Source organism: Lissotriton vulgaris, chromosome 5 (genome assembly GCF_964263255.1).
Source record: "Lissotriton vulgaris chromosome 5, aLisVul1.2, whole genome shotgun sequence".
NCBI classification, from domain to species: domain Eukaryota; kingdom Metazoa; phylum Chordata; class Amphibia; order Caudata; family Salamandridae; genus Lissotriton; species Lissotriton vulgaris.
The window spans coordinates 676868008-676892387 of NC_141693.1; positions in this window are offsets into that span (position 1 = coordinate 676868008).

Sequence of the window (24380 nt, forward strand, 5' to 3'; positions counted from 1 at the left end):
AAGCAAACGAAGACAGAGGAACATCAGTTAAATATATGTTGCATATGTGGCGCTTCAATTAATAGTTTGCAAGTAGGCATTTATGAATACACACGTGCACACCACAATATGGAAATATCAAAAATAAGAATTGCTACATTTTTGGGAAACAGGAATTCAACATTGAACCAAGAGAGCCCACAGAGAGGCATGTAGTTTCATGTACCACTGACTCAACCTGGGCACAAGGGGTGAAAGCAAGGAAAAATGGGTGCAGGCCTATGGCACAAAGCTCACTGCCTGCCTTCAAAATGTCCGCTTGACCCCCATCCACATGGCCAGGAGGACCATGCCTCAAAATGGCCCCACCCAACATAGCCAGCCCCCAACCCCTACTCCAAAAAGTCAAAAAAGACAACACAAATCACCACATTCCAATGCCATCCATCAAGTTTCAGAAGGTTTATGCTGCCTGCTGGTGGTTTCCTGGTGCAGAATTGCACTTTTTGCAATTTAGCGAGTGCGAGATTGTTGCTTCACGACGCGAACGCGGCAAAACACCCGCTAAATCACCAAAACAACCGCAAAAGTCGGAAAACACACACAAAAATCACCACAAAGAAAATCAACTTATCAACTTACTTGTGAAATCAAATTTCGAATACACACATGCACACCACAATATGGAAATATCAAAAATAAGAATTGCTACATTTTTGGGAAACAGGAATTCAACATTGATCCAAGAGAGCCCACAGAGAGGCTTGTAGTTTCATGTACCACTGACTCAACCTGGGCACAAGGGGTGAAAGCAAGGAAAAATGGGTGCAGGCCTATGGCACAAAGCTCACTGCCTGCCTTCAAAATGTCCGCTTGACCCCCATCCACATGGCCAGGAGGACCATGCCTCAAAATGGCCCCACCCAACATAGCCAGCCCCCAACCCCTACTCCAAAAAGTCAAAAAAGACAACACAAATCACCACATTCCAATGCCATCCATCAAGTTTCAGAAGGTTTATGCTGCCTGCTGGTGGTTTCCTGGTGCAGAATTGCACTTTTTGCAATTTAGCGAGTGCGAGATTGTTGCTTCACGACGCGAACGCGGCAAAATACCCGCTAAATCACCAAAACAACCGCAAAAGTCGGAAAACACACACAAAAATCACCACAAAGAAAATCAACTTATCAACTTACTTGTGAAATCAAATTTCGAATACACACGTGCACACCACAATATGGAAATATCAAAAATAAGAATTGCTACATTTTTGGGAAACAGGAATTCAACATTGAACCAAGAGAGCCCACAGAGAGGCATGTAGTTTCATGTACCACTGACTCAACCTGGGCACAAGGGGTGAAAGCAAGGAAAAATGGGTGCAGGCCTATGGCACAAAGCTCACTGCCTGCCTTCAAAATGTCCGCTTGACCCCCATCCACATGGCCAGGAGGACCATGCCTCAAAATGGCCCCACCCAACATAGCCAGCCCCCAACCCCTACTCCAAAAAGTCAAAAAAGACAACACAAATCACCACATTCCAATGCCATCCATCAAGTTTCAGAAGGTTTATGCTGCCTGCTGGTGGTTTCCTGGTGCAGAATTGCACTTTTTGCAATTTAGCGAGTGCGAGATTGTTGCTTCACGACGCGAACGCGGCAAAACACCCGCTAAATCACCAAAACAACCGCAAAAGTCGGAAAACACACACAAAAATCACCACAAAGAAAATCAACTTATCAACTTACTTGTGAAATCAAATTTCGAATACACACGTGCACACCACAATATGGAAATATCAAAAATAAGAATTGCTACATTTTTGGGAAACAGGAATTCAACATTGAACCAAGAGAGCCCACAGAGAGGCATGTAGTTTCATGTACCACTGACTCAACCTGGGCACAAGGGGTGAAAGCAAGGAAAAATGGGTGCAGGCCTATGGCACAAAGCTCACTGCCTGCCTTCAAAATGTCCGCTTGACCCCCATCCACATGGCCAGGAGGACCATGCTTCAAAATGGCCCCACCCAACATAGCCAGCCCCCAACCCCTACACCAAAAAGTCAAAAAAGACAACACAAATCACCACAATCCAATGCCATCCATCAAGTTTCAGAAGGTTTATGCTGCCTGCTGGTGGTTTTCTGGTGCAGAATTGCACTTTTTGCAATTTAGCGAGTGCGACATTGTTGCTTCACGACGCGAACGCGGCAAAATACCCGCTAAATCACCAAAACCACCCCAAAAGTCGGAAAACACACACAAAAATCACCACAAAGAAAATCAACTTATCAACTTATTTGTGAAATCAAATTTCGAATCCAAAAGTTATTACAAATGGCCCACCACCAACATAGCCAGCCCCCAACACCACCCCAAAAGTCGATTAACACACACAAAAATCACCACAAACAACATCAACTTATCAACTTACTTGTGAAATCAAATTTTGAATCCAAAAGGCCTCAAATCCAAATATCCAGCAGCATCCACAAAAAGTAATCCTTCCCAGTCAAGATCGAATCCAAAATGACCAGGAAAGGAAACAGGAACAGGAAGTTGGAGACTGGGGCACTTCCTTCACCCCTCCCCAATGGGAGGAACTTGCTGGACAGGAACAGGAAGTTGGAGACTGGGCCACTTCCTTCCTTCACTCCTCCGCCATTTTTATTTTTTTTTGTAATTTCGCGAGTGCGAGATTGTTGCTGCCCGCGCCGCGGGCCGCGAGCAGTGCGAACACAAGCAAAAAATCCGCAGCTCGCGGATTTGCGGATTTTGCGGGAAATCCGCGAATCTCGCGGATTGCGGATTTACCGAAAATCCGCAAAATCCGCGAGAACAGATTTTACGCCCATGCCTAGACTGTACTATATTTATGTTTCTGAAGGAATATCGGATGACTCCCCATTCAACCACAAAAGTCAGTCCAATGTCATTATGCATGAATCGTTCTATAGGTGACTTTGTTCCTTTGATGGAGACAGTTCCTGCAAGTTATGCTGTTGTGGCTGGGGAGCTGAAGAATGGTCAATTAAGGAATGATAAAGTGGCGTCCAGGCGTGGGGCTATGCCCCAGACTCTCTCTATTGGTGATGTTGTATTGATGAGAAGCCGGCACCATAGGGGAAATTTAGTTTGTCTTTTGAGCCTGAGCCTTGGGTTGTACAGTCTGTTCATGGGACAAAGGTCACAGTTGTGAGGGGTGGGGTGACAGTCTCTCGGAATATGTCTTTCTTTAAATTGTTCCATGCTCCTGTTGGTGGTCATCATAGTGATCATGTGGTACCATCTGATGCTGATTCTGTGGATTCACATCATGGATTTGATGATACGGCGTCAACACCTCCCCTTGTCCCTCTGGTGAAGAATGAGTCACCTGGACAGTCCGGTGGATTTCCATCTGTATCACCGTCAGGTGTGGAGTCTGAGCCTGTTCTTATGTCTCCTCCTAGTGAGGGTTTGACACCCGAATCTGATTGTCAACGAAGAGGTGTGGGAAGATATCAGTTATGGCCATGTCCTTCTTGATTTACTCATTTGAGACATTATGTAACATGTTTGAAATTAATTTGTGTTTGTTTTTTGTTTTTGATGAATTTGTAGAGGAATGTGATGTGGTTGCTGGTCTTACCTGAAAATGACTAACGCCAAAAGGGATTGCGGTGCTTCACCTGTTGCATTTATAGGGTGGAGTGTTAATTCGTTTGTTGGGGGTGGGGTTTTCTTTTTCCAATAAAAGGGTCCTGGTGTGGCCAGGACTTCGATCAGTCGTACCTGTGTGTTGCAGTGTGTTACACCACACTAGTCATGAAGCGCACAAGTGCACTCCCCGAGCGAATTGATCCTCTGTGTCCGGCTGCCCACAGCTACAGGCTGATAGATAACAATACATCCCCCATTTGGCAGTTTTCCTAAAGTAAAAGCGGCATGAGAAACTAGGGACTCGCATTACAATAAGGGGCCCCACGGCTTAGTAAAGCGGAAGCGCCGTCGTGTACTGTAAGAAGTTAATGTTGTTAACTGCAAGAAAAGCGCATGTCTGTTTTATGCTGCAATGTTTCGATTTGCGCAAAATCAGGGACATTTGTCTAGACTTGGGCCCACTTGTACCAGCAGATCTCATGGACTGTTGGAATAAGCTGAGAACCTGGTCATGTTAAATTAGTGGGCAGAATAGGTAATTTCCGATTTTGACGCTATTGTTGTAAATTGCATTGTTCCTAGCACTAATGGACAAAAAGATTTAAACTCCGCAATTTGCAGCATCGTTTATGAAGTTGCGTTCGGTGAGGGTCGTTTTTGTGTGTGTGTGAAAATTAGGTTTTGTGCCATTCCAAGCTGGCCATTCCATTGTGGTGCCTAGGTAGTCGATATAGTTGTTAATATACAGGAGGAATAGAGTTGGGGCAAGTACAAACCCCTGGAGCATGCCCTTTTTGAAGGGGAAAGCCTCAGTTAATTCTCCCTTCACACTGCAGCTTACTTTTGCATAATTACCCTCATGGAGCAGCTGAATCAATTAGAAGAGATCGGGGAGTCCCCATACTCCTAAGCCCCTACCATAAAAACTTTCTAGGCATGTGGTTAAATACAGTGCAACGGTCAATAAATGCCACATAGAGATTACCCTTATTCTTTCACTTTAACAAGAGGAAATGAAAAGCCTGCTCAGCTGCAGTGGTCTTGTACCTGAAGCCTGCTGTAGTTCTGAAAGAATGTGCTTTTTCTCGCACCAATCCGAAAACCGCCCTGGCACCTGCTTGCAAAGCATTTAGTGCAGGTTGTCGAGCTGGCTGATAGAGCAGTAGTTCGAGGGCAGAGTTGGGTCTTTTTTTTTTAAAGATGGGGTCAATCCCCACCACTTACATGATCGAGGGATCACCCCCTCTATCGTGATGGCATTGGAAACCACATAAATATAAGGGATTCACACGCCAGGGTCTGATCTCAACAGGTCGGCAGGGATTTTGTCAAGACCCTGAGCCTTTACCAGGCTTGAATGAGACAAGAGTTTGCTTAGTTTTCTCCATGGTAAAAACTATTGGGGGAATGGGTTGTGGCTTAGCATTGTGGAAGCCTCTGCAAGCAGGATCAGATTCAGTGGGGCGGGTGGTGAGAATAAACTCAAAAAATGGGCAACCCAGTCACAGGGTAGAATAGATGTTTTAGCGGAGCTCCTTCAATCCCTCTTACTGACCAATGCCCAGAAATTCCTCTGCTCATTTGCTTTAGCAACATCCAGTAGGTCGGACCAGATGCCGTCATCCAAAGATACTTTTGCTTCCCTGTTTCTCCTGATAGCTTGAATATCCCTCTCTTTTATAGAATGGAGCTGGTTGGTCTTTGCTTTTTTGCACTGGCCATTGAACCACCCCTAGTCTGCATTATGTTTGGGCGCCTCCTAACCTCCATAGTGAGCAGATTCCTCAATTTATAAAATACCATGTTGAGCACCACTAGTATCACCTCTTTTTCCCCCAAGTTGGTATAAATGTTGCCCGTATGGGTAGCCAAAATTGAGTATAATGCCCTGACTCTGTGGTGAGAGGAACCCACTGTTTCCCATTTCTCATTCCTCTTGTTGTTAGTGGCCACAAGTTGCATGGGAGCGAGCTCAATGACTGCTGGGGAAGAGAGGGTCATAACTTCTTTCAATCTTAATACCAAGGGATTGTGGCGGCTCTCCGCTCACTCCCCCACCATCATGTCATCTTACTTGCTCCAATGCCTTACTTCCCCAAAAATTTAGTCAAATGTACTAGTGGATGGAACTTTTCTAAATGTCGGTGCAAACAGTTTGTTGTAAGGGGATTGCCCATTACATGCCTGGGTTCCATGCGATACAGTGAGATCTTCAACTTGAAGCGCCACTTTAGAAAGGTGTCTTCCAGTGGGGTGGATAAGGTTCGGGGTACACCAAATAGAGTTTTTATCTCTAGACAGTTTGCTTGCCAGATTTTTGGGCTCAAATGTAAGGTTTGACTCTCCTGCTATGACCATATGGTGGATGTTAGAATGGTCACCTAGAATTACTATCTAATAGTTAGAGCGTTTTCAACTCCTGCTTGTAACTACTGCTCCGATTTTAGACTCTAATTTTCAGTAGGGCCTAGGAGTTTTGGCATATTAGGATTATCCCGTGGACATTAGGAATTTCCACATAAAGGGGTGGTACATCATAGGCTATGGTGGAGGGGACCAATAATAGCAATCCACTAGTTGGGCACCCAGCACTAGAGGTAATAGCTGGAACACTGTAACGTTTGTAGCCACATCTGTTCACTTAGTCTAATGTCATGTCTGCTGAGATAGACATGGCCAACAACAAAATTGCCCCATTCAGGGTCTCCTAATTTGCTCTTGATTCCTGCAGTGTTCCAGCTATGGTAGTAGAATCTGCAGAGTTGGAGGGGGATAGTGCTGCAGGTTGGTGTCAATGTTACCTAACAAGGGTTGTTCTTCTGTGCTGGCGAGAGGTGGCATGTTACCTGTGCCTGGGTTATTCCCTAGATCACCATTAAAAGAATCATGATTCAGGTCAGGGAGCATGGGAATGTTTTCCTCTGTACTCGGATTGTCGTATTTGCATTCAGGGCCTGTAGGACCAGTGCTGTTGTGATCTGTCTGACTGATGTAGTGCCAATCGATCTCTGTTAAAAATGATGGGCATTCTAGGCTAGAAGGATTTCTCCTTTGGCCTAAGCCTCCCCCCATGACCAACTTTGATTGGCAGCTAATGCATGCTTTGGAGCAAACCTAGATCTACCCTTCACGTGGCAATAAAAATAACTAAGATTGTAGACAAGTGAAGGGACCCTGAAGTTAACAACAAAATAATCACCCCTAAAGGACTTGGGCAATGCCCAACCCAGTCCACTCTGCTAATCAACAATATGTGCTGAGTCTCCAAAAGGGAGATGCCAGCATGAGAGCCCACCAGTGTAGAACTTTTTGTTGTTGTTGGAGAAATAATTCATAAGCCCCCTTGGCTACGTAAGGTACATTGGTTAGTATAGCAATGTAGGAGCATGTGTCTAGGGGTATATTCAATGAGATAAACTTGTGGCCTTGACCCAAATTACCATATGTGTGTGGTTCCCCATTCACTCGCCCACCTCTTCTCTTTAGCTCAGTTGATGCCTCCATTTGGGAACCTTCCCTTTCTACTGCTTTACCAGTGGAGCAACTATCCCTAGTGGCCCTGGCATCAGGAGCTGCAGCAATAGTTACAGGGAGCACCTCCACCACACCACCCTTGGGGGAAAAAAGAGGGAATAATCAACCATAGTAGCGAGGGGCAGTACACAAGTTACGGACATTGCAGGTTTCGGAGCCACTGAGTCCTTCAAGTTCTAAATTTTCGTCTCAATCACCCCTAGCCACTTATAGATGGGCTCTAACTTTTCCGACGCTAGTGCTGCAAATCTACCACACGAGTCCTTGAGCACTTCAGATGACTTGGCTGATGCCTTATTTTCGGCCTTATCTTCGGCTTCACTCTCCACTGTATGAGCCAGAGCACACAGTCTATTTGCCTTGTTGTGGTTGGGTACCCTCTTCCTTTTGCCTCCAGCCCTATTAACTAGCACAGGTCTCATATGGGGTGAGGGGGAGTCACCTGGCTGCATTTGATAACCAATTTGCTCCTCTGGTGGCATTATTGATTCTCTCATAGTTCGGCCTGCCCCAGTAATTGGGCGTGAGCTTGATATTGGGGAACCACCTGGCTCCATGGCACTGTAGCTGGCAGTGGCCTGGGGTCGCAGGGAGGAGGTAATGATAAGGAGCCGAAAAGGATAATGGGCACTCCACCAGGTCGATTTCCATGCAAATTAGGCCCACTTTTCTCTGCAGGAACCCATCCAGGGTATAACTCGGTAGTCTGCTCTACTCACTGATAGAAGTTCTTCACTTCCCCATGCTGGCACACATTGCAGGTAATCGCTGACTCTGTGAAGTTAGAGTAGGCCCCCCTCCTCTGACAAGGAGATCCTGAGGATACAATGAGATACTGGAGATGTGTGGAGGGTGCAGGAGGATGTAGCAGGGCTTATGAAAGACTTGAAATACAACATCAAGTACCAAGAATAGAAACACAGACAAAGAGAGTCACTGTCTCCCTTGGCAGTCATAGCTTTGGCTGCTACTAAAGATTTTGATAGTTTGAATTGGGCTTTTCTGCAATCAGTTTTGAGAGCTGCTAAGTTGGGAGATGCATTTTGCAGAACAAGTGAGGGATTTTATAAGACACCAAGGGCAAACGTTTTAGTGAATGGAGCATTAACACCAGCATTTAATATTGGGAGAGGAACAAGACAAGGGTGCCCTTTATCTCCACTTCTGTTCAATCTGTATATGGAGCCGTTGGCAAAAAATTAGAGGGTACAGTAGAGGATCGCACCGCTCAATGCAAAGGTTAGGTTAAGAAACTGACATTATATGCTGATGACCTGTTGATATATATGGCAGATCTGAAGAATACAATGATTCATGCAGTAAGAATTGCAGAGGATTTTGAAAGAGTCTCAGGGTATAAGACAAATAGGGGAAAGACGTAGATTATCGTATGGAATTTGGATGAAGGGGCCGAAAAAATTACAACTGAAATGAGATATCTGGGAGTAAGAGTGACTCAAAACATAAATAGACTTGTGGAAACTAATTTTAATAGGGTGAAAAAAGAAGTATGTGATTTAATGGCAAGTCGGATGCACCTACCCCTGAAAATTTTCGGGAAAGTAAATTTAGTAAAAATTATTTTACTTCCGAAGCTTACTTTTCTTTTTAATGCCATACCCCTGCCTTTTAAAGAAGTATGACTCATGAAGTTACAGGTCAAGATTGGCTCATTTATTTGGGCAGCAAAAGGACCTCGTATCTCATGGAAAAAATTGTCAAGGAGGAGAGTAATGGGAGGGGGCTCGCTCTTTCGGATTTGCAATTATACGCATCGACCTTGCAGCTTAAAAATAGAATTATACTTCTGGAAAGACCTTCAGATTTGGAAATTGGGAAGTTGTATACCGGATTGTTAAAAGGAGTAGAAGGAGGTGCTTCAGGCTTCATGTTGAAATGGACTGGCTTTGCTCCTTCCTGGCCAACAGATCTTTCCGAGTCTCGGTTCCCCCTTTTTCCTCCCAGATCCATACTATTGATCAGGGGGTGCCTCAGGGCTCGGCCTTGAGTCCACTGCTCTTCAACTTATACGTCCAGCCACTGGCTGCGGTCGCCAAGCTGTTGGACCTCACGTTGGTCTCCTATACCGACGATACGCAGCTGGTGATTACCTTGGCGGACGGTTCCTCCACCTCTGCCTCCAGATTTAAAGATGGTATGACTGAGGTAGCCAATTGGATGGTTGTTAACTGTCTACAGCTAAATGCTGGGAAAATGGAGGTTCTGCTGGTAGGTAAGAATGTGGATCTGTGGAATGAGCAGTGGTGGCAGATAGCCCTAGGGTCAATACCATCTCCCAAGAATGTGGTAAAGAACCTTGGTGTCCTGATGGACTCCTCTCTTTCTTTTCAGGCCCATACTAAGCAGCTAGCCGCCACATGTTTTTGGACCCTGCGAGGACTTAGACCCATCCTGAAATACTTCGATCCTCCGATACACCAACTCATCGTGCAGGCCACCATTCTCTCTCGCCTTGACTACGCAAGCTCCCTTCTCCTGGGGGCGAACAAGGCGGAAATTTAGAGAATGCAGTGCATTCAGAATGCTGCTACTAGAGCTCTGGTGGGCCTGCCGCACTTCTGCTCTGCTACCACCACCAATCAGAGGCTGCACTAACTTCCTATTGAAAGACACATTCACTTTAAGACACTTTGTCTTTCTTTTAAAATCTTGAAACTCTCGAGTCCCGCCCTGCTGGAGTACTTGATCACCCACTATGTTCCGTCTCGTCCTCTCCGCTCTGCAGATCTACACTTGGCGGTTGTGCCCAGAATTAGGCTCACCAGGGCGGGCGGGCGCGCTTTCATATACCTCGCGCCCAAGTTGTGGAATTCCCTTCCAGTACACATCCGCGCCATTGAATGTCTGTCTGTTTTTAGAAAAGCCATCAAGACCTTCTTGTTCCCTTCATCTTAGTCTCCTGTAGCTCCTTTCTTCGTCTCTGTCCGGTTCATATCTGTGTGCCCTTCGTGGTTAGCGCCGGGACGCCCCTTCGCTGGGGCAGCTGTGCGCTCTACAAAACGGTTAACATAACATAACATAACATAACATAACATAACATATGCAGATCCAAGATATTTCAAAGAAGTTATGCTAAAGATCCTTAGAGGTGTGGCAGAAACCTGCTATAGGATTAGAAGGAGACTGACAGTGCTGTACTATATTAATATGGCCCCTATTTGGAACTCACCTGGATCACCTGACTGGACGAAGGTCACTAAGGAAGGCTGGAAGAGAGAGATGAGAGGACCTATTTGAGGGTGTATTACTGATTTCATGGGAAAAACTTCAAATTAAAACGAACTATAAAGTTTCAAGGTTCAAATTCCTACAAATTCAAAGTTGGTTCCAGTAATCAATTAATAAGATAGGTGTTTTCAATGAGTTAGAAGAAACTTTGATCTTGGATGGTCCCAAGAAGAAGGAAACATCACATTGGCTCTGGCGGAAGATGGAAGAAGTGGAGAGGGATTTCACACTGCCACAAGAGCTGTGGGGACATACTTGCCAGAAGTAACATTGGATAAGTTATGGCAAGCATCCTTTTCTATACTTTATAAAGTGATTAAGCCCAGCTATTTAAGGAGAAACCACCCGTTCTCTATCTACAGAGTGTATTGGACCCCACATAAGTTGTCAAAAGCTGGGAACAGAGGAGAATTAGTGTGACCCAAATGTGGCCTGAGGATGGCCGACGACTTGCACATGTTCTTGAGGTGACCAAGAATTCAGGTATTTTGAGGAGATGTGAGCAAGGCTTTGGCTGATATTTTGAAAAAACAGATTCAATTAAGCCCTCTCCTTGTTTTCTTTGGTGTAGACAGTGAAGCTAGTGAATATGATAAAGATAAGCAAAAATTAAATATAGATGTTGTTTTGCTGGCATGAAGAGAACTGTGTAAGAAGTGGATTAGCCCGAATCCTCCTGTGTATAATGAGTGGAAAACATCTTTGGAATATATTCTTAGGTTTGATGTAGTCTCCCTAGAAAGGAGGAGATATGCCTTTTGGCTTACGGTCGTAGAATAGCTGGAGAGGTAGGAAAGGGATAAGGATAGGAAGGGACTGTTCAATGATTATGCCTAACCAAACCTCAGGAAAAGCACATGCCATTCCCAAAATTTTAGATCACTCCCTGTCAGTTTCATTTGAGTGGTTGCTTGCAGTTGGGAGAGTCGATTGCAAGGGGGAATGGCTTTGAATTGCAATTTGGCTGGTCTCAGACAAGTATGGCAGTATCAGAAGCTCCTGTCCCGGCAAAAGAAAAAGGGTTGCTTCGCATGGACGTGCTGTGGACATTGAATCTGAGGCAAAATGAGAATTAAAAAAATTAGAGTCACTGTCCTGTCTCTTACTTGACTCTGGTTTGACTTCGGCTTGGCTCTGGTGAGGGGGGATAAGCAGAGACCTTTTTTGGGTAATTAAAGAGGATAGGGGGCTACAAGGCTAGTGAGATTGAGATAGTTAGAGACTTTGGGCACTCATACCACAGGCCCCTTCATTGATTGCAAGACTAAGTGACTTTGGGTGATCTCGAGGCTGCTGAACTCAAGACGGTTCAGGTCAGACCAAGTAGCAAATCGAAAACTGGGATTCAAGGATGAAAAATCAACAAAGTCAGGTGGCTCTTGGCACCAATTAAGGCTTGCTGGATTTCTGATGGCTTCTCATAGCTGACGTAACTGTGATGCATCAACAAGAAGAATTTTAGCACATACCTCCATCCGCCAGGAAAAACAAGAAGCTGCCACCACCAACCACAGGCTGCAGACCAGCACCACAGCAAGGAACAAAGAGTATTAGCCTAGGTCTGTGATTTCCCACCAGCCACCGGCCACTATGGAGGGTGCAAATTCTCAAGGAGCCTTCAAAGTGCCCGCCAGACACCAAATATGGTGTACTTAGTCTCTGAGAGGCTTCCCCTCTGCCTTGGGGGATGTTCAAGTTTGGATATGTTATAAGTTTCTTACCTTTCACTCCCACCTCTGTCTTGCTACTTGTCTTTACATTGAGCTATTTGACACCAATAGCTCTGCCCTGTAAGGTGCTGTTGGTTTATAACAAAAATCTTTCTTTATGTAGCAAAAGCTTTAAATCAACTTCATTGCATTTTTATACCAAATTCATACATTTGCGTGCATCAAATGTTATCACATTGTAATCATGTGATACTGTATACCATTAGCGTTTCTTAAAAGTGATTATTAATCAATGCGAACATCAAAAATTCAAATGACCAAATTTTCAAATGAGTACAATTTCATTTTTCAGTTTCCAGTATATTTTTTACAAGTATTTTTTACAAATTAACACAAGTGCGATTGTTGTGTGCTTTGCGATTATCATTATGTAGAAGATACTTTATCGTTCTAGAGAGTGTTATATTAATAAATACATATTTTTATAACTACTGTGTTGTTGGATTCTGGGAAAACAAGATGCTTAAAATTCTTTCAAGACTAAGCTTGAAGGCTGCTCTCCACAGATACCACTTGGATAGCTTTCACAGGTTATATTTGACCTTTTAAATCACCATAAGGGTTGTTTGGACTGGTAAAGGGTCCCCACTTTAATTAGTGGACATCGTGTACCAAGTCAACGTTTCATACCTTTGTTAAGATTTCCTGGCCATATCTAGAAGCCACCCTTATCTAGAAATAACCTGGAGACTCCTTTAGCAAAATGACCATGACATTATATGCTAAACCCTTGGCTTGGAAAAAAAATCAATAGTGCCTTGTAGCCCTCTTTTGCTTTTCAAATGGTAATACGCCTGGGCTGGCAGCTATCCCCTCAATTACTCGTTCTAGCCATTGATCCTCTCCTGCTAATCATAAATAAAGCTACTGAAAGAGCAGCCATAAAATTTAGCAATCAGGTTCACAAAACGGCTGCATATGCAGACACGATATTAATCTTTACTGAATACAGAGTCATACAGAGACATAGCGATCCCGGCTATCTTGAACATAATCTGGATACTCATTGAACAAGGATAAACAGACGATTTACCCATAAACATACATTGTCACACGTTCTGTGTTGGTAACTCAAACTTCCAGTAGAAGTAAAATATCTGGGTACCTGGTTCTGCAATGCCTTTTTGGAATCAGGTAGCTTAGAATGAATAAAAAAGATGGAAAATATTAGACTATCTATTGGCAGGTTGGAGTTCTAAATATATCTCATGGTGGAACAGGCTAGAATCTATAAAATGTTGGTGGCCCCATTAGTAAAATTATTCAGTAGTATGCTCCCCATTCAACTGACTCAGAACTTTTCTCATCCATTAACAAGATTACCTATGATTTTCCCAGGTACGAGAAGAAAGCTAGAATAAGTCTAAAAAACAAGGGTCATATCTATCAAGAGTTTGCATTGCTATTGCACCAGACAACGTGGTGCATGTGTGATGCAAAACCTAAAATACGATTTTTCAAGCCACGCAAGGCCACCTTTTGTGGCCCTGAGTTACTTGATAAATCAAGCATAACACAGAACAAATTGCTGTGATGTATAACTCATCCCCAGGGAGGTGTTCCGTGGGCATTGCATGGTTGTTGATTTTGATGGATTCCCAGATTTACCATTACTGGTAGACCTGGGAATGCACCAAAATGCTGGGCCTTCCAAGGGGAGGCATAACAAGGAGAAATATCTTTATTTTACCACGTACCTTCCTCTTTCTAAAAGAGGAATATGCCTCGGGGGATTGTTTTTGTGCAGGAGGTATTCCTTCATGCACAAAAACAATCCTGCATGAAATGTAGGCATCCTTGCACCATGGTACAAGGGTGCCTGTGTTGGCACTAGGCAGACCATTGTTTGACAGCACTGGGGAAAAGGCAGGAATGGGCCGTGTTGTGCCAAATATCGCGTATTTACGCTCTTCCCCTGTAGCGCAGTGCAGCAAGGTGACTCAGTGGATAAAGCTCTATCATCAAATATACATAGTCCCATACCATTTCACTGTGGAATAACAAGAGACTGTAAATTGCAACTTCTCCAATCATTGGACTGATTTGGCCTAGCAGAGGTATCTCCCTGGTAGTGGATATTATTGCAGATTACAAACCATCATCTTTTATAACTCTACAAGTGAAAAATTTACTCTCCAAATAAGATTTTGAAGATTTCTTACAAATCAAAGTGAACGTATCCAATCGTACTTCCTCTACTAAACACAGATATCTGCAGGTCAGGCAAGTAAATACCCGGAAACCCTGGGGATATATTCTTCTAATGTCCATGTTTGACTTCCTTTTGGGTGGACATTACTTCTAAATGTAATAAAATATTCAAAATGTCAATTTCATTGAACTTTCCTATGATAATACTCTGGCCACACACAACCATACCTCCTAATGAGCTCCCAGACTCAGAACTCGCCCTACTTGATTTGTTGATAATATTGCACTCAAGGTCATCTTGATAAACGGAAGATCCTTAAACAATGTCTCTTACCGTACGTGGTGAGCATGGGTCCCCTAATTTAGGCGCACACATGTATCCCAATCAAAGTGCAGTAACAACCGTGTCACATCGCAACACATATGGGAAACATTAGACACTTACTTACACAATCTGCAGTAACTTTAGTGGTACCCTTCAGATCTGCTACCCAACACCTCTCTCAACTTTAGTGCCAATTTATCTCAATCCTTTGTGTTCATCATGACCCTAGATAGTGGTTACACCAACTCTTGTTTACCTCAACATACGGCTTCAACTGCACCCGAAAAAAGTGTTCTTTCATATTGACTTTACCGTTATTGTTGCTGTACACCTCAAGCACACTTCAACTCAAAGTATTGACATCTTGTGTTGGCATGTTTTTGTTGTACTACTCTAAAATCTCAATAAAATATTTAGAAAAAAAAGTCTGTGAAGTAAACTTCAGCACTCTGACGACAAATCATGAGCATTGCTGCTAGTGCCACTAGATAATCCCAGTGGCAGAATATGTGCATTACAAATGCCCCAAACATAAATCTTACAGGAAAGACCTTAAAACAGTTATAATAAATAGTGTTCATATTCCTTTGTGATTTACTGTAAAATCAAAATGTATTTTTCTGGATGCTCCATCTCAACAAAGGCCACATATTTCAACCCTGTGCTTTCATTTACAACCTAATGCAGTCCGCACGTTGTGGTTTCGGTTCACCTCAATGTAAGCAGACTTGAAAACATCGACTTATAAAATGAAAAATAACAACTGTATAATGTTCTCCCAAGTAAGATGGAGGTTTTGATACATTTTACAAACAAATCCTCTAAAGTCATCAAGGTGGTGATGGTTAACCGTGTTCTTGCTCTATGGGTGATGACTAGGCTGACGTACATGAATGTTGATTCACCAAAATGCAATGGTAAGTGGCTTTGACTTCACAATGTCTTTAACCTTAATGACATCTATGGAAGTGACATCATATGACCTTTGACCATGAATCTTCATGAACTATGATCAATGGAGAGCCATAGTATGTGAAAGGAAACTCATTACATTTCCAAGCCCTTTCATGATGTGCCAACCCAAAACAACCCACAGCAGTTGACAGGAATGTTTTTCAAAACCTGCTATGTGTATCTCCTTAGGTCAGTATTTACAACCAGTATTTCAGTACCAGCATTTTGTAATGGGTGCCCCCATTTGCCATAGGTGCTCACATCTTCCAAAAACATGTAATAAATACCAGTGTGAGAATTTTGCCATTAATGCCATCCACATACCATGGGACACCATTATGCCAAAAATTACATCAGTATCTCAGGGCCAGCATTTTGTCATGGTTGTCCCCTTCCATATGCTCCAGTTTTCTTCCCTTAGACAAAGAACTACATCCAATGTGCTGGCACCAGCATTTTGCCATGGGTGTCTCCACTTCCATGAATTTCCTCAAGTATGCCAGCATGTGTCTTTGGGTGCCCCATAAGCCAAAAACTGTTTCTAGTATACCATCACTGGTATTTTACCATAGATACTTATTTTGCATAAAATTGCCACCAGTATTTGGTCACAGGTACCTGTCATGCTACAAATTGCTTCCACTATGCCATCACCCATATTTCGCTATAGGTACCTTTATAAGACAAGAATTGCCTACCGTATGGCAAGGCCAGGGGTAACTTCGCAAGCATAAGAGCCCATTCTCGCTCACTTACATTCAGTCACTTACATGCATACCCACACTAATTTATTCTTTTTCACCTGCATTCAATCAGTCCCACTCTTGCACTCTCTTACTCTCAATTATTCACATTCACTCAGACCTCCTTGCACTCACTCTCACTCACTTATTTTACTCTGACTCACTCATTCACTCTCACTCACATTCACTTAATCTCATCTATGTTCAGTTGTCTCTTACTAATACTGACTTATTCTCACAAATATTTATTCATTTACACTCACTCATTCTAACATTCTCTAATGTTCCTCCACAGTCATTCTTATTCACTCACTTGCAGTCACTCTTACCTTCACTCATTCTTACTCATTGACACACAGGGCCTGATTATGATCTTGGTGTTGACGATCCCGCTGTGGCGGCGGCTTCGGATTGCCTGCCCTATTTAGATGTATGCAGTTTGTCAGCTGAAAGACCTACCTAATCCTGCCGACTCCGCTGGTCTTGTTCACCCGCCTTAATGGCAGTCTCAGGGAAAAGGGGCTGCCCAGCTACTTTCTCTGCCCAGCCAATCATGATGGGCTTTCCAGCCGAGGCATCCGTGTCAGTTAAACCTACAAACCTGACTCACCAGAAAGCAACACATATAAGACCAAAACTCTCCTTCACTCACCTTTACACTTCCTATAACGCCAAGGACCTGATCCTACAAGTCATGCTGCTGCTGTTACAGCACAAACTAAATCAACATCCTTGTTAGGGGAACCGAAGGTAAGCACCACCATTGCCGGTTACCATCGAACTTGGTTGGTCTCATTTGCAAAATATCAAATATGTGCATTTTTAAATCACACACACAAGAGATAGCATACTAATGTGTTGTGCCAATATCAATAATGTTGCCATTTACGACATGTAAAGTAACACACCTGCATGACTACAATGTATGATTGAATTTTGGGCAAGCTGCCTGACCAAAAGTGGGCACTTGCTAAAAATAAAAAAATAAAACCATATCATTAAGACAAACGTCACTACATAGGTATGTTCACAGAAATTATGTAAAACTGCACATTAAACTAAAATGGCAAACACATTATTGTGAGAAGTGCAATTTAATTACATGTAAAAAAAAATGCACTAGACAAGGTGGAAGCCTCACCTCAACAATTCTCAGGAAAATTAATGGCACTGCCAAATCTTAACCAGCCTACTTATTCAGCATCTCAACATGTGTCCTTGTCTAGTGAAGTCCTTTATTGCATACAACTAAATGTATTACATTAGTCCACTTGGGGCAATACATATGGTATCATTGGGAAACAAACACTATTGTACGAAAGTATAAAATCAAGTTGAAACATCTATTTGTTGGTGCATATGATAATTAGTATGAGGAATGTCGTCACCGAAATGCCCATGACCATCAATTATCTTGGCAACCAGTGTGTGCACCTAACAAAGTAGGAATCAACTAATTTAGGCCCGATTGTCTGACATCATATTAAAGACAAAATATGTACTACACATTTCAATTTAAAACATAGCTAGGAATCAAACAATTGCTAAGGGAAACAATTGTTAAGACCAACTTGATGAAATCCAAACCATAGATTTCTTTCAACAGATAAAAAAAAAACTCTCTAAAAAACATTATGCCACAGAGCAGTCGAAAATGCGGTTTGTAAAGTTCCGTGCACTTCAGTGCTGTGTTAAGAGCTTGCCTCCGGTATCACTGCAAAGGGGAACCTCCTCTGGAAAGGGCATCCAGTGGGCCAAGCAGGCACCTCACATAACTTAAATGGGAGGCGAGTTTGGAGTTTGGAGGGATGGATTCGGGTTTGGGAGAGGTGTCCTTAGCTTTGGGAGTGGGATCTTGAAAGTGTAAGGGATGAATTTATACGTGTGATGGAGGTGGAAGAGGAAACTGTAGATTTGCGTTTGGTAGGGGCGTTGTGGAAGTGGAAGGGGCGGATATGTGTTTGGAAGTGTGGGCCTTAGAAGAAGAAGGGGTGGATGGGTCTTTCTCAGGGGTATAATAGGATGCTGGATGGGTGGGTTTGAGGTGGGAGGAGAAGATTGTTTTTTTAGGGGTGGTGTCAGTTATCGAATTGGTCATGGTAAGGGTAACATTGGGGGTCCTCAATGGGGAACTTGGCAGGCTGTGTGGGATTTGGGAAGCAGAGGGACTGGCTCTCTGTGATGTGCATGTGTCTGTTGATGGTGCTGTTGCCTGTGGGTCTTGTGTATGCCAGGCAAGTGTGGGTATGTCCTGTATCCTGTTTCTGCTGTGTGTATGATTGGAAGTGCTTCTGTTTCTTAGTTGTGTATTCTAAGGGTGTTGTATTTGATAACGTATATGCTTTAAATGGGAAGGAAGTGTGGCTGGTGACTGTGGATGTGTGTGCTGTGGATGAGATGAGGGTGTGGCTGGTGAAAGTGGATGTGTGTGCTGTGCATGTGATTGTGGTTTGGCTGGTGAACCTGGGTGTGCTGGAGTCTGTGGAAGTGACGGTTGTTTTGGTGGCGACTGTGGGTGTGCTGGTGTTGGTAACATCTGTGGATGTGATGGGGTGTGGCTGGTGAATGTGGTGTGGTGGATTCTGTGGCTGTGATGGCTGTTGTGGTGGTGACTTTGGGTGTGGTGGTATCCGGTGTCAGTATGTTTAAAGATGCTTATGTGTCTCTTTTGGGGCCTCTGTATGTGTTGTACTAGTATCAGTATGAGTGGATGTGTGCAATTATTTGTGTTTGTTTGGAACAGGTTAGGGGAGAGGGAATTGGGATGGGGTGATGACCACAAGGTTGTGGTGGCTGAGAGGTTGCGTTGAGGGAGGAGGCCAGAACCATATCAGTATAGCATTCTGACCTAGAGACATTCTTCAGCCTCCTCACTCAGAACAGCCAGGGTGCCAGGGTCAGGGTGAGATCCCTGGAGCAAAGGAGATAGCAGCCCTGTTGGGCTGACTGAGGGCTCTCAGCAGCTCTCTTGCGCTGTCTTAGGCTCATGTGGGATCTGGTTCCCAAAACCAATAGACAAAGCACATTATCATAAACCTTGTGTAAAACGTACAGCTTCAAGAATTCTCCTCCTGCATTGGACATGGGACACCCTTAATGTTGATGAGATAATTCCTGGCTGCAACAAAAAACGGGTCATGTAATATGTGAAACTCGGAACAAAACTTGACCCCATGTTGCTGTTGTTGGTCCCTCGACTGCTTTTCAAGCTCTTTATAGGCCACCACAATGATGCAGGCTATTAGGGAAGTCACAGTGAGGTGGGCACTTCGCACATGTAGAGAGGGCTTCCCTAGCTGGACTTCTGTGATCTTCCTGGTCCAGCGTCATAGGTCCTTCCACCTCTTGTGGCGATGGTCTCCCCTATATTGCACTTCGGGTGGCCATTAACCTGTACATACACTAAAATAGGAAAGAAAAACATTTGAAATGTGTTTTTTTTCTGTATTGCTGTCACTTATATCTTCTACAGATATCAGTACCATAACTCATGAGTTAGCATACATATGTTTAGTCATATGCTGGCCTAAACCAATATCCTCAAGCCCGCTTTTGTCTTGACCTATTGCACATTCTCTTCCCATGATCCATACACACTAATCCAGGTCTGTGACATCATCTAACCAGGGGCCCCTACCTAATCTGTGATGAGGCATACTTCTGATCAGTGCTGAAGATTGAAAACTATTGAAGGATAAACATTCATAAGCATGTCACTGTGAATCGTGATACTGATTTACCGTCCCTCTGGTCCGACTGGCCCGTTTCTTATCTCCCGCATTGAAGAAGCTTCACTGGTCTTTCTACGCTACTCTGATTGCATTATTCTTGGAAGTTTCTATTTACACTGGGATTCCACTTCTGATAAGGATACTGAGTGTCAACGATATCATGGCCCCTCTAGCTTTCTTTTTAATGAGTCACCTCCGCCCGCACATCGGGAGGCACACTATTGACCTGATTTTTCCAACAAAACTCTAAGCACATCTGACCCTCCCTCTCCCATGGACTGATCATTATATTATCTACTTTGGTTGGAATGAAAATTCACCTGGAAGTTGGAAACCCCCGCAGTTGCTGATAAACCTTGTCCTTTCTCCAGGATTTCTCAGGACAGTCTGTTAACAACTTTGGAAAACACTGCACATACCTTGTCCGGCCCATTAGATTCCGTTATTCAGGTCTTTGGTTTGTATCTCGGTGGAACAGCTAAATCCCCCCCCCCCCCGCTCCCTAGATGAACATCAGGCAGGATGAAACCATCTTGTCCTTGATTCTTGATCTAATGAAACTCTTAGACCGCCCAAAAAAATCTGTAAGAAGGCGGAAAGAACCTGGCAGAGGTAGTTTAGGCTGGAAGATAAAATTAAATCCAAGTTAGCACTCAATAGCTACACTAACCTAATCACTATGGAAAATGATCCTGCAGTGTGGACACTTAAGTCTTTGACATGTAAGTCAAATGAGAAAGTTTTAACTCAAGAAGTCATGTAACACTCCCTTTCAACTGTTGTCCATTTAAAAGCATTTAGGGGCCTGTTGCAAGCACATCTAACAAAGTTAGCTGCAAATAGTTTATGTTCAGGACAGCTGTACTTCAGTGCTTCAGATGTATGACTCTATGACTCAGTCCCAGGCTGGTCCTTTATGCTGACTGAGTACTGCTCACAGACAGACCTTGTTATCTGCAGCCTGATTATCTGGATGTCACATGAACACTATCTTGTATCCACTTTTACATTCAAAGGTTCACCTTGTGCCCATCCAATATGTCGTCTCCTCAAGGCAGTGTGGTAGTCTGAAGGAGTCTGGGAGCTACTGGTAGCTCTCAAATTACATAATAGAGGGGCCTGATCTAGGCAGAGTGGCTTCTGAGAATATACACACAGATAACATCATTTATCTTAGCTACTTTACAGAGAACATACATATCTCCAGTTGTAAAGAGTACAAAATGAGTTTCACATTGACTATGATGGTATTTGAAATCTTTTTACACATATATCAATCATATCCATGCACAGATCTCTCCATACACACAAAATGTTAACTATGCTTATTAAATACCACATATATTATCAATGTTGTGTATTCAACACTGCAGAGTGCTAACTACTCACTAACAACATTGTGTTATGTCAGGATTACATTATGTGACGTGTTAGACCTGGCATCATTGGCTTGAGTCTCTCCTCCATTTTTTCTGTTTGCCTCCACTGTTTTACGATGTTTTGCTGGTATATGCTTTGGGCGCTGTGCCACTGCTGATCAGTGCCACAGTGGAAGTGCTCCCTATGTTAAATTGATGTATCGATTGTATTCCATGTTTGGCTTATTTGGTTTACTGTCAGTCCCTAGTCTAGTGCACCAGGAGTGCCGGGGCTTGTAAATCCAAATGCCGCTCGTGGGCTTGCAGCACGTGTTGTGCCACCCACAAGAGCGGCCTCGTAAAAGAATGTCTACGGGTCGGTCATTGCGAGACCTACGTGCAGTCTGGTACTGTCACGCGGGCTGTGCAAGTATACCTACTTGCCAGTCCCTCAAACCTTCCCTTAACTTCATGTTAGTCACCCCTATGGTAGGCCCGCGGGCAGGGTGCATTGTAAGTATAAGGTAGGACAAGCCTGACCAAGTTGGCATGTCCTAAATAGTGAATGACAGTCATCGTCGTTCTTCACTATTGCGAGGTAACCTGTTAGTTAGAATGGGCCGCCAGGGTTATTAATGCTATGATCCTAGCTGGCTCGGGGAGCTGTGGTATTGGGTTCCCAAGGCCTACATGCTCCGCAGATAACCCACTTACACCGAAAGAACTGTTGGCACGGAAACTGAAAAGTAAAAAAGACAAGTTTATTAAGACCCCATGGGGTGGTGGTACATTCCTACAGCACCCTTCGGCAATGCAAGAAGTATCACACCGAACGTTGGTGTGAGTCCTTCTTTTATACATTTTACAGGTAATAAAAAGATAGGCGGTACAAGGTTACAGAGTTTATGTACATATATGGTCATTTTTGGAGCACAGCCAACTCATGGGAGGGGTTACAACTCCACTGGTCAGTTTGGCGGAACATTCCTGAGGGGTGACTGGTCAGTTGGAACTGCGCATGTACAGGCTTGACCGTTACTAAAAATAGCCTGTTGCTGGGCAAACTCGAGTGATCAGCGGTACGGACAAAGGACTAAAGGGCATGCTGACCACGAGGCCGCTCATTCCCTAAAATGGCCGCCGTAACATACAAAATGGCATTTTCGAGTAAGGCCAAGTTAAGGGAAAATAACGTGTAGCAAAGCTAAGCGCTAACCCGGCCATTGTCAAATTACGACAGACGACCCTTTTAGCGTTTAGCTGAAGCTATCTCATAGTGGACGTAGTCGGGATACTCATCTTCAATATCAATTAACATTATTTGAGCTACTTCTGTATGAAGCATCATTTCTTTTTGGGTAAGAGTTCGTCTAGATGGAATACAGGCTGATAAACACATGGAACATAAGGCAGGGCCACATTGTATACATAAACATACAAAGAATAGTATCCCAACTATAATACATAAAATCGTCAGCAGCTTCCAGCCCCAAGTACTAAGCATTGACCAGAACCACCCCGAAAGAGTCCATGTACCATTGTCCGGGTGTATTTCAGCAGCTATTTTATGAAGTTTAGAAATTGCATCATAAACAGATGGCGAATTATCTGGCACGTATACACAGCAGCTACTTCCGATGATTCTACATGCCCCCCCTCGATCAGCTAGAACTACATCAAGAACCATGCGATTCTGGAGCGTAACAATTCTAGAAATTTGCAGTTCTTCCGTGATATTCCCTAGTGCAATAGCAGTGTCATTAGCTACAGCCTCAACTACACAAGTCAGTCAACGTATTTTCCGACTGTTCAAAGCAGCCCCCACAAAGGAAAACAATCCCAGATTAAAGTCTACATACTGTTGTAAGGCAGTATCGGTCTGGTCAATGTCGTCCAAGACCACAGCGCGTTTAACTCGATTTAACACAAAATCGTGGTAGAGCACGTAGTCATTATGATACATTGGTGGGGCAATGAATACAGGGGGCAATACAAAAGATACATAACATGTGCCTAACCATCCTAGAGGGAGCTGATGATAGCCTTTATTACCGCAGATAAAGTATGTATTTCGGGATGCCACAAATAATATGCCATTCGGACTGTCAAATGTAAGTGTGGTGTTACATTCACTTTTTCCAACCGGGATTGTACCTTTATTACGTATGCAGAGATCAGCCTTGGTATTTTTAACATTAATGACATGTGAACTGGACATATTAATGTTCCTTTGATTGCTGTAAATGCGAGGTGCAGACACATTATCGGGGCGGTACTCTTCCCATTCAAATCGAGTACCCTCAGCTCGTGGATACCCATCCCGGTCATGATAACATATCTTGTTTAAACGGAAAAGCACCCCCCCTTTCGTTGGCCATCGTAAAGTGAATAGGAGAGTATACCAGGCGTTGCAGGAACCATTGTGGGAGAATGCGAGTGGGATGAGCGGGGTGCCCCCTTTCTTCTGATGACCAGGCAACATCCCACACACCCAACAGTTAGAAGTGTTCGTCATATTATGAGTATGATGCAAAATCTGAATGAAGCTATTGTTCAAGTAAGTCTGTCGGTGCCGTTCTTCATGGTAGGGTAAGGTGAAGTGAAAATGTTCAGACGGAGCCGGGGTAGTCGGCAGCAAATGTTCTCGTACAGGCACCACAAGTTCTACTACCCAGGCTATTACTGCTATCACCACAATTGTCAATACGAACAAAATGGCACCAAGAATTCTCTTGTCTCGTGATGCAGAAATCGCCATAGTTCAAAGTTCACAATGTCTCAAATATACAACTACAAAAATTAAAAACAAAACAGTGGTGCTGAGCTCCGAGGTAGCCGTTGTTTTCTTCTCCGGGGTCAAGACGGGTGTCGCTACTCTTGGCAGAACTGATCCCCCCCCCTTGAGATTCCCGGCTTCCGTTTCACAAACCCCAGAGCGGTAACCAACCAGTCTCGCACAAAAATCTTCTTCCTATCTTGG